Source organism: Schistocerca americana, chromosome 2 (assembly GCF_021461395.2).
Source record: "Schistocerca americana isolate TAMUIC-IGC-003095 chromosome 2, iqSchAmer2.1, whole genome shotgun sequence".
Classification (NCBI taxonomy): domain Eukaryota; kingdom Metazoa; phylum Arthropoda; class Insecta; order Orthoptera; family Acrididae; genus Schistocerca; species Schistocerca americana.
In genome coordinates, this window is record NC_060120.1 from 413,559,020 (window position 1) to 413,578,560 (window position 19,541).

Consider the following 19,541-nt stretch of genomic DNA (forward strand, 5'->3'; position numbering starts at 1 on the left):
AAACACAAACAGTACGTATGTAGAAAGTCAAAACAACTAAAATGCCGGTTTTAACGGAATCTGTCGTCGTGCCTTCCTGAGCAGGGCATCCAGCGCATTACCTGAACTGGAGCAGCGGTGAGCCGAACGACGTGGGGGGTAAAGAAAACTGCGTGACGCTGAACGCCAGAGGCCAGATGAACGACCTGGGCTGTGACGTGGACGCGCCGTTCCTGTGCGAGCGCCGGCTGCGCTCGGCGCCGCCCCCCGGCTACACGCTGCTGCCCGCGGCGGGCTCCTTCGTGCGGCTCGGCGACGCCGGGGACCTGCGGGCGCGCGCCGCCGCCGCCTCCGCCTGCGCCGCCCAGGGGGCGCGCCTCTTCGTGCCGGACACCGCGGCCGCCACCGAGGCGCTGCTGCGCCACGTGCCCGTCGACGCCGGCCAAATGCTGGTCGGCCTCTCCGACGCACACACCGAGGGAGTGTTTGTCACTGATGCGGGTAAGCGTCGGCGAAACTTAACACACCTCTGAATGGGTCTGATCAAAAGTTCTCCGGCACAAGTCAGTTGGCATTAATGTGAGTTGTGTCCTTCCTTTCCCTTTAAGATGTCTCGAACTCTGTTAGGGCACTTTCAGTCACCTGTGTGATGTCTGTGTAGGAGTGTTACTTATCCTTTCTCCAGAGCCGAACCAGAGATGGTTGGACGCTTGTGTCTGGAGCGAAGTCTAGTTTTTGACTCACCCCAAACGAGGTTCATTGGGTTCAGGTCAGGACTCGGGACAGGGCAGACCATCTGAGGGATGTTCTTGTGCACAAACCATTTCCCAGCATATGGTGATTTGTGACATGCCATCATGATCTACGAAACCCTTCTCTACTGTAGGCAGTACACAATGCTGACAAATTTGTTGATATCCTTCCGCTTTCAGCGCTATAAAAATGATGATGATGTTGGTTTGTTGGGTGCACAACATCGTGGTCAGAGACTCCTGTACAACTTCCAGATATTTCTATTTCCAGTGTTGCCACTTCCCGAAATGATGATTTAACGCAATAAAGAGACAACACCCTAACCACACCCCCATACCGTAACACCATCTCATTAGTACGTCACTGTTGGCCCTCGCTACATATCATGGCAGGCTATGTTCTCCAGTCATTCGAAAAACCGAAACCCTTCCACGTGATTGCCACAGTGTATGGCGTGAATCATCACTCCAAATCACTTGTCACCAGTCATACACAACCTAAAGACGTCGCTCTTTACACCACATCAAGCGTCGACTAAAACTGACTAGAGCAATGTGAGATACATAACAAGCTACATGACCATCCTACCCAGTTCTTTGTAAGTCGCTACAGACTATCATTTCACTAACTGTACTGTTAGTAGCACTCAGGAATTCACCTGTGATTCCTTCCACTGACTTCACGTGATTTTCTACAGCTTCCTTCTGCAGTTCTCGACGGTCCATGTCCGTCTGGATATGAGGTCTGCTTGGTCGGGGTTCAACTCTGGTTTCTTCCTTGCGTTTCGACTTCACAATCACATCACCGACAGCCGACTTGGGCAGCTTTACAAGCATTCAAATATCTCTGATGAATTCGTTACTGAGGTGACGTCCGATGACTAGCCCAAATTCGAAGTTGCTGAGCTCTCTTGACCGACGCGTTCTGCTGTTACTGCTTGTCTACTGACAGTAAAATACCCCCGCCTCTGACATCTACTGCACTACATCGGACTATGCAGATACTTAGGACCAGAGAGTGTACATCCGTCATACACATTATGTGATCAAAAGTACCCGGACACCCCCAAATACATACGTTTTTCATATTAGGTGTATTGTGATGCCACCTGTTGCCACGTCCTCCATACCAGATACCTCAGTAGTCATTAGACATCGTGAGAGAGCAGAATGGGGCGCTTCGCGGAACTCGCAGACTTCGGACGTCGTAAAGTGATTGGGAGTCACCTGTGTCATTCGTCTGTACGTAAGATTTCCATAGTCCTAAACATCCCTAGTTCCCCTGTTTACGATGTGACAGTGAAGTGGAAACGTGAAGGGACTCGTACAGCACAAAAGCGTACAGGCCGAACTCGCCTGTTGACTGAAAGAGAACGCCGACAGTTGAACAGGGTCGTATAGTGTAATAGGTAGATTTCTATCCAGACCATCACACAATAATTCGAAAGTGCATCAGGATCCACTGCAAGTACTATGACAGTTACGCGGGAGGTAAGAAAACTTGGATTTCGTGGTCGAGGAGCTGCCCATAAGCCACACATCACGCCATTCAATGCCAAACGATGCCTCGCTTGGTGTAAGGAGTGTAAACATTGGACGATTGAACAGTGGAAAAACGTTGTGTGGAATGATGAATCACTGTTCACAATGTGGCGATCCGATGGCAGGGTGCGGGTATGGCATATGTCCAGTGAACGTCATCTGCCTGCGTGTGTAGTGCCAACAGTAAATTTCGGAGGTGGTGATGTTATGGTATGGTCGTGTTTTTCATGGAGGGGTCTTGCACCCCTTGTTTTGCGTGACACTATCATAGCACAGGCTACATAGATGTTTTATGCACCTTCTTGCTTCCCACTGTTGAAGAGCGATTCGGGGATGGCGATTGCATCTTTCAACAAGATCGAGCACCTGTTCATAATGCATGGCCTGTGGCCGAGTGGTTACACGACAATAACAACCCTGTAATGGACTGGCCTAAATAGAGCCCTGACCTGAATCCCATAGAACACCTTTGTGATGTTTTGGAACGCCGACTTCGTGCGAGGGCTCACCGACCGACATCGATACCTCTCCTCAGTGCAACACTCCGTGAAGAATGGGCACCCATTCCCCAATAAACCTTCCAGCACCTGACTGAACGTAGGCCTGCGAGAGTTGAAGCTGGCGCCAAGGTTAAGGTTGGGCCAACATCATAGGATTCCAGCATTACCGATGGAGGGCGCCACGAACTTGTAAGCCATTTTCATGCAGGTGTCCGGATACTTTTGATCACATAGTGTATCAACAGTCAACAGACTTTGTTGTACCACTGACTGCTGTATATTACGAGAACTAATGTGGAAAAGAGAAACCAGAAGGCACTTAGGAAAACTGCGAAGCAGTAATGTAAGATTTGTCTCCAAAATAAGTTCCATATACCCTTAAAGAACAAAAATAAATGTACAAACGTTTAGTACTCTTCAAAGTAGCACCATTGGGCGTCAATACACTTTTTCCAACGATCCTGCCAGCTTTGATAGGCTCCCCTGTAACACGATAACGGGAACTTCCTTCATACACCTCGTCACTGCAGCTTCGCGGCGTCTACCGTCCCAAAATGAGGGCACTTAACCTTCTTTTTATTAAGGGACACACAAAAAGAATTCCGCTGGTGCCACATCGGAACTCTATGATGGTTGGGGCAGCGTTTCCATACAGTGCCTGGCCAGGAACTCGCTAACAATGGAGGCGATGTGGACTTGCCACTTTCCACTGCCTGACGTGAAGTCCCCCGTTTCGAAGCCTTTCAACGACTTCCAAGTGAAACTGTCTGTTGACTGTTGGTCACTGTGACACAAATTTCAATTGGACAATGCCTTGCCTTCTTTTGGTTTCGGAAAAGCCTTTGTGTGCCACTATGCATTTTTTTTTTTTTTTTTTTTTTCAATTTAAGGGCATGTCGGTGTTCAGTGAATCGTGGCGTTCGATTTCCCTGATACATTATTCGAACAAAGGTACACACTACGAACAATTTCCACTGCGAAATAGCCAGCAGACAACCGGTAAGTAACGTGTTGCTTCCCAAGACCACTGACCAACTTTTCCCTCGCCAGTCGCAACACTGCAGTCCTTCTCTACACTTCAACTGATGTTGTTATTATTGTTGTGGTCTTCAGCCCAAAGACTGGTTTGATGCAGCTCTCCACGCTTCTCTATCCTGTACAAGCCTCTTCATCTCCGAGTAACTGCTGCAACCTACATCCTTTTGAATCTGCTTACTGTATTCATCTCATGGCCTCTCTCTGCCATTTTTACCCTCCACGCTTCCCTCCAGTACCAAATTGATGATCCCTTGATGCCTCAGAATGTGCCCGACCAACCGATTCCATCTTCTAGTCAAGTTGTGCCACAAATTTCCCATACTCTACTCAGTACCTCCTCATTAGTTACGTGTTATACTCATCTAATCTTGACCATTCTTCTGTAGCACCAAATTTCAAAACCTTCTATTCTCTTTTCGTCTAAACTGTTTATCGTCCGTGTTTCACTTCCATACGTGGCTACACTCCGTACAAATACTTTCAGAAAGGACTTACTGACACTTATATCTATACTCAATGTTAACAAATTTCTCTTCTTCAGAAACGCTTTTCCTGCCATCGCCAGTCTACATCTTATATCCTCCCTACTTCGACCATCATCAGTTATTTAGCTTCCCAAATAGAAAACTCGTCTGCTACTTTAAGAGCCTCATTTCCTAATCAGATTCCCTCTGCATCACCTGGTTTCATTCGAATACATTCCATTATCCTCGTTTTGCTTTTGTTGATGTTCGTCTTATATCCTCTTTTCGAGACACTGCCCGTTCCGTTCAACTGCTCTGCCAAGCCCTTTGCTGTTTCCGACAGAATTACAATGTCATCACCAAACCTCGAACTTTTTATTTCTTCTCCCTGGACTTTAATTCCCACTCCAAACTTTTCTTTTCTTTCCTTTGCTGCTTGCTCAGTATACAGACCGAATAACATTGGAGGTAGGCTACAACCCTCTCTCACTTCCTTCTTAACTGTTGCTTGCCTTTCGCGCCCTTCACCTACATCTACATCTACGTGATTACTCTGCTATTCACAAAAAAATGAACCACCTCCAGGCTGTCTTTCTACCGTTCTACTCTCTAACGGCACGCGGGAAGAACTAGAACTTAAATTTTTCCGTGCGAGCCCTAATTTATCTTATTTTATCGTGATTATCATTACTTCCTATGTAAGTGGGTGCCAACAGAATGTTTTCGCAATCGGAGAAGAAAACCAGTGATTGAAATTTCATAAGATGATTTCGTGTCAACGAAAAATGCCTTTGTTTTCATGATGGCCACTCTAATTCATGCATCATGTCTGTCGAACTATCTCCCCTATTTCGCGATAATACAAAACGCGCTGACCTTCTTTGATCTTTTTGGATGTCATCCGTCAGTCCACCTGATGTGGATCCCACACTGCACAGCAATACTCCAGAATATGGCGAACTAGCGTGGTGTAAGCAGTCTCTTTAGTAAACCTGTTGCACCTAAGTGTTCTGCAAATGAATCGCAGTCTTGGGTATGCTCTACCCACACCATCATCTACGTGGTCGTTCCAATTTAGGTTATGTATAATTGTAATCCCTAAGTACTTAGTTCAGTTTACACCCTTCAGATTTGTGTAACTTGTCGGGCAATCGAAATTTAGCGTATCTCTTTTAGTACATGTAATTAACTTCACACTTTTCTTTATTCAGGTTAAATTGTCACTTTTGCACCATATAGTTAACTTATCTCAATCATTTTTGCAACTAGTTTTGGTCATCTGATGACTTTGCAAGACAGCAAATGACAGGGTTACTCATATTGTCTCCTGTGTCGTTAATATAGATGAGGAACAATAGAGGGCCTGTAAAACTTGCTTGGGGTACGCCAGATATTACTTATGTTTTACTCCATGACTTTCCGTCTGTTACTATGAACTGTGACGTTTCTGAAAGGAAATCATGAATCCAGTCGCACAACTGAGGCGATACTTCGTAGGCAAGCAGTTTGGTTAGAAAACGCTTGTGAGGAACGGTATCGAAAGCCTTCTGGAAATCTAAAAATACGGAATGAATTCGACATCCTCTGTCGATAGAATTCATTACTTCGTGAGCATAAGGAGCTAGTTGTGTTTCACATGAACAATATTTTCTGGATCCGTGCTGACTATGTGTCAATAAATCGTTTTCTTCGACGTAATTCATAGTGATCGAACACAGTATATATGCCAAAACCCTACAGAAAATCGACGTTGGTATTATGGGCCTGTAATTCAGCGGCTTACTCCTATTTCCCTTTTAGATATTGGTGTGACTTGAGCCATTTTCCAGTCGTTAGGTACAGATCTTTCTGTGAGCGAGCGGTTTAGGTAACTGCTAAAAATGGACCTATTGTATCAGCGTACTCTGAAAGGAACCTGACTAGTATACAATCTGGGCCGAAGGCCTTACCTTTATTAGATGATTTAAGCTGCTTTGCTATACCGAGGATATCTACTTCTGTTTCTTATCTTGGCAGTTGTTCTTCGTTGGAGTTCAGAAATATTTACTTCGTCTCCTTTGGTGAAGGAGTCTCGGAAAACCGCGTTCAATAACTCTGCTTTAGTGGCGCTGTCATCAGTGACTTCACCGTTGTTATCGAGCAGTGAAGGTATTGATTGCGCCTTGCCTCTAGTGTGCTTTATGTATGACCGGAACCTCTTTGGGTTTTCTACCAGATTCCGAGGCAGAGTTTCGCTGTGGAACTTATTAAAAGCATCTCGCTATATTTCTAACTTCTGCAGAACTTTGCGAATCTTGGGGATTTTGCGTTCTTTTAAATTTGGCATGCTTTTTTCTTTGCTTCTGCAAAAACGATCTGACCAGTTTTGTGTACCATGGGGGATCAGTACCATCACTTATTAATTCATGTGGTACGTATCTCTCAATTGCCGTCGATACTATCTCTTTGAAATCATTCCATATCTTTTCTACGGTTACGTGATTAGATCGGAAGGAGTGGAGACTGTCTCTTAAAAAGGAATTAAGAGTATTTTTATCAGCGTTTTTAAATAGATGTACTTTGCGTTTCTTTTTGATGGTTGTGGTTGTTACGGTGTTCAGACTAGCAGCAACTGCCTTGTGGTCGCTAATCCCTTTGTTGGTCATGATACTCCGTATTTTTCAGTTATTTGTTGCGAACAGGTCAAGTATGCTTTCGCAATCATTTACGCTTCTAGTGGTCTCATGAACTAGTTGTTCAAAATAATTTTCTGAGAAAGCATTCAGTACAATTTCGGATGACCTTTTATGCCTGTCGCCGGCTTTAAACGTATAATTTTTCCAGCATATCTAGGGCAGATAGAAGTAATCTCCTACTATAATTGTATGAGTGGGGTATCTATTAGAAATGACACTCAAGTTTATTTTGAACTATTCAGCAACTATATCTTCTGAGTCGGGGGTCGGTAAAACGATCCAAGTAACAGCTTAGTCCGATTGTCAGGTGTAATCTCTACCTATACAATTTTGCAGGAATATCCTACTTCAATTTCACTACAATTAAACTACTTCTGATAGCAACTGTATTTAATCTGTCCTCTCTGAACACTGTTAGGTCGTTTGAAAAAATTTCGGCTCAACCTATTTCCGGCTTTAACCAGCTTTCCGTCCCTATAACTATTTGAGCTTCAGTGCTTTGTATTAGGCTTGGAGCTCTGGTTCTTTCCCAACACAGCTATGACAATTTACAACTACAATACCAATCGTTTCTACTACTACCTTACTGTGTTTTACCTGCCTCCTTTTAGATGGACGCCCTTTCTGTGGTTTCCTCAGACTTTCTAACCTAAAAAACCGTCCAGTCCCTTCCACACAGCCCCCCTATCTGTGTAGCCGCTTCCTGTGTGTAGTGGACTCCTGCCCTATTAAAAGGAATCCGAAAATCCACTTCCCGATGGTCCAAGTCAAAGAATCTGCAGCCTACACGGTCACAGAACCACCTGGGCCTCTGATTCAGACCCTCCACTCGGCTCTCCACCAAAGGACCACAGTCGATTCTATGGACGATGCTACATATGGTGAGCTCTACTTTAATTTCGCAAGCAAGACTGGCAGCCTTTACCATATCCGCTAGTCGCACGCATTCAGAGAGAATCTCCTCTGATCCAAAGCGACACATATGATTGCTACTGACATCAGTCACCACCTGCAGTTGGCTGCACCCTGTACTCTTCATGGCATCCGGAAGTGGCTTTTTCACATCCGGAACGACTTCCCCCAGTATGGACACGGAACGCACACAGGCTTCCTTCCCCTACTTGGCAACCATGTTCCTAAGGCGCCCCATAATGCGCCTAACGTTGGAGCTCTCAGCTACCACCCTCTGTGAATGCTCAGACCTTGTGGGCCAAGAAGCTTCCTCTGGAACAGGGTGGACGACTGCATTCGGCTTAGGGACGTCGTTAGCTACAGATAACGCCGGAAACCTGTTCGTCACACAAACTGGGAAGGCAGTCTTTCACTGTCTGCCAGACTTTGGAATGATCTCCCACTCGACAACAGGTGAGGGGTCAACCCCAGTGCATGCAGTACCCGGGCACAGACAATGTTACTCTGTGACCCGGAACAGCCACAACAGTGGACTGATGGGGAGGGGGGGGGGGGACACGTGAGGCGTGATCGACGTCCCTCGCAGCCCCACATCTCCCCACAGTGATGCCCCTTGGCAGCAGCCTCAAGCTGTGTGACAGAAGCCAACACAGCCTGGAGCTGTGAGTGAAGGGTCACCAACTCAGCTCTCATCTGTACACAGCAGTCACAGTTCCTATCCATTACTGAAGTCGCTCGTGTTTGAAGCTCGTAATATGTAACAAACGAATGGTATACTTGGCTTATTAGCATCAGTAACTCGAAGTGCTCTCTCACTAACGGTGTAACCGACACTGAGCTACACTAACCAAAAGAAACAAAAGCCTGTGTGATACGAGGGTCGATACAAGCGTCGATGAGAACGGCGGTATTATATGGTACACTGTAATTAAAACAAAAGGCTATGCCTAGTAAGCACTCAAACACACAATAAATTACAAAAATAAACTGTTATCTGCACAGATAACTTAATATAAGTAACTCGTGTTTGAAGCTCTTAAAAATATATAACAAATGGACGGTGTTCTCGTTTTATTAGCACCAGGAACTCGATCTGGTTTCTGTACAAATTTAAATAGCCTTTCAATCCCTGTATTTTACCCCTGCCAGCTTTAGAATTTGAAACGGAGCATTCCAGTCAGTAATGTCAAGATCTTTCTCCAAGTCCAAAAGGGTTATAAACATTGGATTGCCTTTCCTTAACCTATCTTCTAAGAGAAGTCGTAGGGTCAGTACTGCCTCGTGAGTTCAGCATTTCTATGGGATCCAAACTGATGTTCTCAGATGTCGGCCTCTACAAACTTTTCCATTCTTCCGTGAAGAATTCGTGTTTGTATTTTGCAACTGTGTCTTATTAAACTGACAGTTCGGTAGTTTTCACACCTGTCAGTACCTACTTTCCTTAGAACTGGGATTATTGTATGTTTCTTGAAATCTGAGGTTATTTCGCCTGTCTCACACATCTTCTTCACCAGATGAAAGAGTTTTGTCATGGCTGGCTCCCCCAAGGCTAACAGTAGTTCTAATAGAATGTTGTGTACTCGAGGGGCCATGTTTCGACATTCATGCAGTATTATATGTCCCATCTTATCTTCATCTACGTCCTCTTACAATTTCATAATATTGTCCTCAAGTACATCTCCTTTGTATAGACCCTCTAATATTCCTTTCACCTGTCAGCTTTCCCTTCTTTGCTTAGGACTGGTTTTCCATCTGAGCTCTTAATATTCGTACAGGTGGTTCTCTTTCTTCCACAGGTCTCTTTAATTTTCCTGTAGGCAGTATCTATCTTACCCCTAGTGATACATGCCTCTACATCCTTACATTTGTCCTCTAGCGAGTCCTGCTTAGACATTTTGCATTTCCTGTCGATCTTATTTTTGAGACGTTTGTATTCCATTTCATCTGTCGCATTTTTTTTATATTTTCTGCTTTCATTTAGTCTCTCTTGTATTCCCAAGGATTTATACTAACCCTCGTCTTTTCAGCTACTTGATCCCCTGCTCCCTTTACTATTTCATCTCTCAAAGCTACCCATTCTTCTTCTACTGTATTCGTTTCCCTTATTTCTGTCGGTCGTTTCATAATGCTCCCTCTGAAACTTTCTACAACCTCTGATTCTTTCAGTTTATCCAGGTCTCATCTCCTTAAATTCCTACCTTTTTGCTCTTTCTATAGTTCAAATCTGCAGTTCATAACCAATAAATTGTGTTCAGAGACCACATTTGTCCCTGGAAATGTCTTACAATTTAAAACCTTGCTCTGAAATCTCTGTTTATCATTGTGTAATCCATCTGAAACCTTCTGGTGTCTCCAGGTTTCTTCCACGTATACAACCTAACCAAGGGTTAGCTTTGATTAAATTATTCTCTGTGCAAAAATCTAGCAGGCGGCTTCCTTTTACAATCGTTTCCCCCTGTCCACATTCACCTACTACTTTTACTTCTCTTTTTTTCCTCCTATCAACTTCCAGTCCCCCAGGACTATTAAATTTTCGTCTCCCTTAACCATCTGAATAATTCCTTTTACCTCATCATACACTTCTTCAATCTCCTACTCATCTGTGGAGCTAGTTGGCATATAAACTTATACTGCTTTGGTGATTGTGAGCCTCTCTTGGGTGTTTTCTAATGTCATCTGCCTGTCTTCCAAACAGTCGCAGTGTTGGTGTATTTGTATCATTTGCCAGCTAGCAAAGACTTCCTCGTTCATCTATAAGCGACAGTCAAATGAAACCGAGACAGAACTTCTAGTCCTACAGAACTTCTAGTCCAACAGAAAAAACGAACACGGCCTTTTCGTAGGAAGTGAAATGCTGTTAAATTTATTATTGCGGTCCACTTTCGCTAGAGGCGTTACTTCTCGAATTATTCAAGAAATACTTACAAAAGTGACCTTTAAACGCGTTTTCTTAAATAACCCGAAGACTGTGGCCTCGAGCGAAAACGTATCCAACTACAAACTGTAATTACATTAAATTTCCTACAAAAATGTTCTGTTCATTTTTCTGTAGGACTAATAGTTTGCGCATGGCATGCGAGAGAGGTATTTCAAGTTGTTGCGGGCTCCATAATAGCTAGAGATGGGGGCAACTGAATGACCCCGTATGTTGACAACGTTCGTTGTAAAGAAACACAACATAGATTTAGGTGATAATGAGACCTATGTTGTCATGTTGAATAAACGGGATTTCTGCCGGGTGTTCGCGTCGTTGAAGCACGATATTTCGACGGCGTAACTCGCTGTGTTCTTGGTGCTACCCGAGAATGGTTCATATGGTTCAAATGGCTCTGAGCACTATGGGACTTAACATCTGTGGTCATCAGTCCCCTAGAACTTAGGACTGCTTAAACCTAACTAACCTAAGGACATCACACACATCCATGCCCGCGGCAGGATTCGAACCTGCGACCGTAGCAGTCGCGCGGTTCCGGACTGCGCGCCTAGAACCGCTAGACCACCGCGGCCGGCCGAGAATGGTACTTAGGTGGATCGAGTCCATTATTTATGTCTGGATGGTAATGGGAGTTTCGTAATCGGTCCGCGGCGCTGATGTCCGCAAAGGACCCCTATTATTCACCATGTCAACAGATAGCCTGAAAAGTTATACGTCTACGTTGTGTTTTTCTGTACAAGGAGGGAGTCACATTTCTCTACTAGGATTAGATGTGATTGAACTGGGAAGTATTAGTCCGGAACTGTGCCTTTGTGATGGTTCCTACGCCTCCGAGGTCTTTTCAGAACGCCATTTCTTATAGATGAGCGTCTGTCGGACATGGAGTTCCACGAGTGGCTACCCGGGCAGCCGGACGACGGGGGCGGCGGAGGCGCCGGCGAGGACTGCGTGGCGCTGCACTCGCACGGCTTCCTGGCCGACGTGTCCTGCGAGCTGCCGCTGCGCTACGTCTGCGAGTGGCTGCCGTGACCACCGTGTCTGCTTCGCCACCAGCCAGACATCGCCTCTCACAGCCGCGCACAAATGATATCTCAGGATGGACCTTACACTTTTCTCACGAAGGAAGCGTCTTCGGTTTATCCAACACATTTCGGTGGAGAAACAACGAGCTGTTCGAAATAGTCTTACAGATAAATAATACGCAAGAATTCTCAGCGTTGAGCCGAGCTGTAAATAATTAAGACACATGAACTCTAGAACCACTAGTCAAGTATGGCCCCCTTACACAGAAGCATACGCACTCGACTCGTGCGCAAAGCAGAGATAAGGAGTGGGCGTATGGTGGAGAAAGACGGAGACCAAGGTGGAAATAAAGTCTGTAAAGGCATGAAAAGACAATATTATAATCTCTTACCTCTAAATGCTGCATTCGCATCTCAAAAAACCCAAATTTAAAGCAAGAAAATAACTGTTCTGTGACGAATATTTGCCCTAGTCACGCAGCTGAATACTGCGAGAGCTTAATACAATTTCTTAGCTGTTGCAGCACACGTCATTACAGCTATGCAGGACGTAACATCTCGAGGACGTTAATACCATTTACACTTGTAAGGTGGGAAACAAAACAGAAGAACCCGATCCCCTCTGCAAATTTTCGTTCATTAATTTTATAAATAATCCGTGACACAAGATGTTGTACTTTTCTTGTTATTATAAGTTCCGGCCGAATTAGGCAATCTTCAGGTCGAAAATGCGAAGAGGATGGCAAGCAAAAAGAAGTGAACAAAGTAGTGTCCAGGTGCGCCAGACAGTGCTGGTGGTAACCCTCATCCTCTGCACATTTTCTATTTGAAGATGGCCTAACTCGGGTGAAAACACTAATTTTAATAAAAGTATTTGACCTAGACTGCACTTTGTTCATAAAGTCACAAACGATCATAGAAGATAATGAAAATCATCGTGCACTAGCTACTAATATTTTCAAATTACTTGCACAACACTCTCTCAGGTATCATGAAAATAAGATACTAGTAAACAAAGTACAGCTCCTACAGAGAGATAGAAGTAGCCATTCTCGCAAACACTCTACCAGTGAATGGGATGGCAAAAACTTGTAACACAAGTTACAGTAAGTATAATCTCTGCCATGTCTGAACAGTGACATTAGTTCTGCAGCAATAAATACGTCCCTAGACAAAAAATCATTCTCCATGTTGGCGTATGGAAAATTTTGTTTTACAAACTAATCGTTTACTCTGAAACTTCTGTGGTTCGTTAACCGAGCTTACTTTATTTTCACAGCTAGCAAACCTGTTCAAGAGCACTGTTATGCTTAAGTAGCATCTGCGTGCTGTTTGAGCCAGTACTTCGTCAATCACTATCGAATCATAGCGAATGCCTTACTGTCGAATATTTTTGCTTGCTCACTAGCAGTTCCTGCTTTTGTAAGAGTATTGTAACGATACTTACTACACACCACACTAGAAATAGCCCAAATCTCTGCAGATCTACAGAGTATCTTGAACGCCGTAGATACCTATTGTTACCTTGATCTGAATTTTGTAAGCAAATCAGAAAGAAACTTCCTGGCAGATTAAAACTGTGTGCCCGACCGAGACTCGAACTCGGGACCTTTGCCTTTCGCGGGCAAGTGCTCTACCATCTGAGCTACCGAAGCACGACTCACGCCCGCTACTCACAGCTTTACTTCTGCCAGTGAGCTGTGAGCTGTGAGTACCGGGCGTGAGTCGTGCTTCGGTAGCTCAGATGGCAGTCGGCTCTCAGCCGTGGCAGCGTGCGGACGGCCCCGCGCGCCGGCCAGTGCTCCGCTGCAGGCGTTGTTTACTTCCGCGTCGTAGCTTTCAGGCTTGCGTCCGTCCACTGTGAACAACATGTTGAGCGCTTACCGTCGTGCGACCCTTAAAGTTTCCTTCCCAGCTGAACATGCGCGACCTCGTGCACATGAAGTTGAAACGTTCATACGTGAAGAAGTTCGTTTAGATCCTAACCACGTTATCGGAATCCATTTTTCGATCACGAGTAGTGTCGTTCATATTAAAATGACAAACACCGAGGTGTGTGAAGATGTTATTCGCCGCCATGCCAATGGACTTAAGTTCAAATACTCTGATGGTCACGTCGGAGCTGTAACACTTGAACTCGCAGAGTACGGTCAACGCACGATTAGGGTGTTTGAACTACCTTTTGAAGTGCCGAAGGACGAAGTTGTCTCTGCGTTACAACCATACGGTAACGTCATCGGTTACGTAGAGGAAAAATGGCAAACCTTCACGACCTACCATGTCCTTAATGGTGTGCGTCAGGTCAAAATTGAACTGAAAAAACATATTCCATCATACCTGACCATTGGCGGGGTGCGAGCCATTGTCATGTACGACGGCCAACCCCGAACATGTGCGGGTTGTGGACAAGAAGGCCACGTCAGATCCGCCTGCATGCGACGCCGCCTGATCCAGACGCCGGTCGGCGAGGAAGCGTCCCCAGCGGTGATGACTCAGATCCCTGTCACATACGCCAAGGTTGCCCAGGAAGGTAGCACGTCTACACAGAGTCTTCCTGCTCCGTTGACGTCGTCTGATCAGGTAGATACAACCGCTCCTGAGATTCCTTCTGAGGTGCCCCAGACGCCAGATCCTAACCTGCCGAATCATCGCAGCACTGTGACTGAAAATGCTACTGAGATGGACGTTGATCCGGGAGTGGTACCTACTTCTGCTTTCCTTCAGACTGGTCCGGAGTCAGACGAAAGCCACCCGCCATCGGACTCTGAACGACTTGTTCGAAAACAAGGGTCGACACGAAAGAGAAAGAAACGTAGCCGTACACCCCCTGATGAATCCATTCTACGGATGGATACCGGGGATGCAGACCCGAAGATGGACGACAAACCGATCTTTGATGACCGAAAGGCTGATGCGACAGACCCGCCACAGGCGACCACTGGCAACGAACACCCCTCATTACTGACACCGTCGCCCCCACAGGTCGACGTTGAAGAGAGCCTATCCGATGAGACGAAAACTACGTCTCCTCTCCACGTGGATGACGCGCACAGCCGATGCCCTACCGCAGCATCAGTCTCCTGGGCAGACGACGTGGAGATCGAAGGGACTGGGGTGGACGCTGCTGATGATGGGGCACCTCCATCGGTTGCGCCCGCGCCTGCAAACTCTCCACAATAGCAGCCTCTTCAGCGGACCGGCAAGATCGACGACCTCTCGCTCCTGAAGAAGAAGCCCCGCCTGTGCCTGTGGGACTCCCACACCAGCATTATCGTGTCGCAACGATTAACCTCGCGACCATTCGTGCGCCCCACAAACTAGCGCCGCTCCGCGATATGATTTATGATGCGGACATAGATATTGCGCTTTTTCAGGAAGTGCATGTCGCCGATTTTTCACCACCACATGGCTTCACGGTGCATCTTTCTCCCGCTTCGGACACCGGTAGTGGTGTTGCCATCATCTTACGCGAAGGTCTTCCAGCCGAAGATGTCCTATACCTCCCCAGCGGCAGAGGTATGGCCCTTACTCTCTTTGGTGTACGCATCATCAATATTTATGCGCCGTCGGGCTCCAGCTACCGTCGTGAACGCAATGCCTTCTTCGCGAATGAAGTCACACCCCTTTTTATGGGACCACACGATGACTGGAACATGGGTGGAGACTTCAACTGCACCCAGCGACCTCAGGATCAATTGCCGCGTCACTCACCATGCGCCGCTCTGGAAACAGTCGTCACGCGGCTACAATTTGTCGACACGTGGAGACATGTTCATGGTGATCTTTTGGGCTTTACGTACCACACTGCGCACTCCTCTAGCCGACTGGATCGCATCTACATCTCGCGATCCCTAATTCAACACACTCGACAGGCTGAAATCTGGCCTGTTGCTTTCTCAGACCATGAGGCTTACTTCTGTGATGTTGTTCTCACAAGACAGGCAGTATGGCACGGACGTGGTTTATGGAAACTGAACACGGCACTTCTTAATTCACCTGACTGTCGACTTCTAATAGAAGACACTTGGATCACATGTAATAGACGCCGACCCACGTATCCGTCTACCATATCCTGGTGGATCCAGTGTGCAAAACCTGCTCTTCGAAAAACTTTAATCCGGTATGGCAAAGATGTTGTCGCCTGGAGGAAGAGCACTATGGACTTTTACTACAGGATCCTACGAGAATGCTCCACGATGCCAGCCTCCCCTGAGAGCCATACAAGGATGAACCAAGGCCCAAATCTCCAATCTCATGCGACGGCATTTGGAAGGGGCGATAGTACGACCTCGTACTGCTGATCGCATGCCTCATGAACATCCGTCGATGTACCACATCGTCCAAGAACGACAAAATCGACGCCGAAAATTGATTCACGTCCTAACGGGTCAACACGGGCGTCGCTACGTAACCCAATCTGCCATAGGGAATGTGCTTCACGCCCACTACCGGCAGCTCTACGCCGCAGTTCCACATTCCCCAGAGTTGATCGAGGAAGTCTCACAGCTCAACTTCGGTGGTATCCCAGGAGATGCGGCGATTGAATTGATGTCGGAGGTGACTGATGAGGAAGTCCGCGATGCGATCCGGGCAGGAACCATCAATCGCTCCCCGGGCCCCGACGGTCTTCCCCTCGAATTTTATCGCACCTTCCGTGATTTGTTAGAGTCCACCTTCACCTCCATCTGTCGGGAACTGATGTCTCCGGAAGTACCTGTGCCGGACGCTTTCATGGAAGGAATTATTATTCCTGTACATAAACCGCACGGTGGCAACAATATCAGTGATTATCAGCCCCTCACCCTCCTTAACAGTGATATGAAAATCTTCACTCGCCTTTTGGCAGCACGACTTAAAAACGTTGCCCGATATGTTGTGTCGCCAGACCAAGCATCTTTGGGAGGCGACAACAATATTCGCACGGCTTTATGCCGCTACAGGGATATGATCGCCGTTACCCAGGCACAACGCCTCTCTGGGGCACTTGCGTCTTTGGACTTCAGTCAAGCTTTCGATAGGGTTGACCATTCGTTCCTTACGGCCGTTCTCCACCATATGGGTTTCCCGGTCGCCGTTATCACGGTAGTGATGCGCCTTCTGCGGGGTGCCTCATCCAGGATTATGTACAATGGCAGACTCACTCCACCGATAATAATAGGTCGATCCGTACGTCAAGGTTGCCCTCTATCAGCAATTTTGTACGCCTTTTCCTTGGAACTCTTGCTATGTGGACTAAGACAACGTTTGGTAGGGTTGTCCATAGATCGCTACCGATTCTGTTGCACGGCCTATGCTGACGATGTCGTCATCTGTTTACGTAATGCCGACGAAGTTCGAGCTGTTTTGACGTGGGTAGCGACTTATGGTGAGGCGTCGGGTAGCTCTTTAAACGTACGTAAGTCACAAGTTATGTTCATTGGCACGGGACTTCCCGTGGAGTGCGTTACACCTCTCACCACCGTTGATACCATTCGTTGTTTGGGAATAGATTTTTCATCTGATCTCCGGCGTTCAGCCACCATCAACTGCCGACGCCTCCTTTTAATGATCAGAGCAGGTCTTATGGACCATCGCCTTCGATCCCTAGATATTCTCCAACGAGCTCGATATGTCAATACATATATCGCATCCCGAGTTCCCCATGTAGCGCAAGTTCTACCTTTCCCGCTTACTGTGGCACGTCGCATGTTGGCAGCGATGGCATCTTTCGTCAGCTCTGGGATGTTGTTCAAAGTTAACTATGCGACCCTTACTCTTCCCCGTGAACGAGGTGGGATAGGTCTGTTTCACGTGCCGGATAGAGCTCGCGCCCTATTTGTCAGCTCCCAGATGACGGTATGGACACGTTGCCCAACGAGCCTCACTGGTCTCCTCCTGTCGGCATACTCGCCGGTCTCACTGTCAGCCCCAGTGATAATCTCGGATGTTCCGGCCCATTTCCATTATATACGGTACTTCTTTCTGGAACTCAGTTATCTACGCCTCACCTTACCAAGACAGCTTTTACTCAAGACAAAGGCATTATACCATGTCCTCCAATTAGGTCGTCCTCCTAACCCGATTGAACTAAAGTTCCCACAGGTTGACTGGCGTCATGTATGGCGCGCGGTGTTCGCCTGTTACCTTGACACGAATGTTCAATCTGTCTGGTACATAACTGTCAATGGTAAGCAAATCAACCAATTTCGCCTTCATCGTATCCACCTCGCCCAATCACCTCTATGCTCCACGTGTGGAGTGCCAGACAATGATGAACATCGGTTTGTTTGCGGACCGGCGGCGGAGGTTTGACACTTGGTTCGACGTATTGTGGCTTTTCTAACGCGGGACATTCCGGATCGGATTACTCCCCTTTCATTATTATTTCCGGAACGTGACTATTTTCCTCGGACAAAGACCAATGCTGTGAATTGGATTCGCGGACATGCCATTCACTACTTATTTGGACAAACTGTAGACTCTGTGCTCGATTTTTGGACATACCTCAATGACCGTCATTATGTCGTTGTCCGTCACCCAAAATACAGACAATTTTTCTCGAACTTCCTTGGGAGTGCTTTCCACGAGCCGCCTCGCAGCTGGAATGTGTTAAGCCAAGAGAGGAGAAGGTTTCCTGCTTGAACCAATGAACATTTCTGAACTATTGAACGGAACAAATCAATTTCGAGAAGACGTGACTCAACATATTACCAGCGGGGCACAGAAGGCCTCTGATCAATATTAAAAAAAAAATAAATAAATAAATAAAATAAAATTAAATTAAATAAAATTAAATAAATAAATAAATATAAAACAAAAAAAAATTAAAATAAAATTCAGAAATAGGAAGATTTTGTTTTGTTTGTAAGGATAGCCCTAACCTTGATTTCCCATATTTCCCCTGGTATATAGGCAGCTCTCTGGGGTAGGTTTAGTCAGGAGCCAACGCCTGAAGTGGCCCAGATTTTTTTTTTTTTTTAGGATGAAAAGTGGCGGTGGCACTTGTTTTTTTTTTTAGTTCCATTTTATTTTAAAAAAAGGGGGTAGTAAAAAAAATTAAAAAAAAATAGTCTCGTGGTAACGTGAGCAGAACAAAAAAAATAATAAAAAGAAAAAAAAAGAAAAAAAAGAAAATAAAAAAATAAAAAAATAAAAAAAAAGATGGTAGAGCACTTGCCCGCGAAAGGCAAAGGTCCCGAGTTCGAGTCTCGGTCGGGCACACAGTTTTAATCTGCCAGGAAGTTTCATATCAGCGCACACTCCGCTGCAGAGTGAAAATCTCATTCTGGAAATCAGAAAGACATATGCACTTAAAAACAAATGTACTATTTAAAGTACTATCACTGGCCGCCAGTTGCACGTGACAATTATAAATACAATTACATGTAATTGATTATTACTTGAAAATTGTGTAATTAGTGAAAATGACAATACAATAAAGAGAGAAGGCCATCACGACGTATGAAGCTAGAATTAGGACTATTCGCTAGGCTACGCGAACAGTACTAGTTCAGATTTTCACTTTCATATGATATTCAGCATATTATCCACTTTCACTACAATGGTTTGATGTTGCACGATTGCAACCTTGTATGTCTCAAGTCAGTTATTAAAACAAAGAAGTAGTGTTCACACTAGTGTCTTTTCATTTTTAATTTCTTTAAGGAGTCAGGATCCAGCAACTGGCACAGATAGTAGTCGAACAATATTATAAATTAGGAAATAACCGTTATTTCTGTAACC

General features: G+C 45.8%; 1 long non-coding RNA gene across 1 annotated transcript; it reads left to right on the forward strand.

The window, feature by feature from the left end:
• The first annotated feature begins 355 nt into the window (after positions 1 to 355).
• On the forward strand, positions 356 to 12,195 carry LOC124595514. Its single transcript, XR_006978218.1, has 2 exons — positions 356 to 480; positions 11,660 to 12,195. It is a non-coding gene; the product is annotated as an uncharacterized LOC124595514 (long non-coding RNA).
• The last annotated feature ends 7,346 nt before the right edge of the window (positions 12,196 to 19,541 follow it).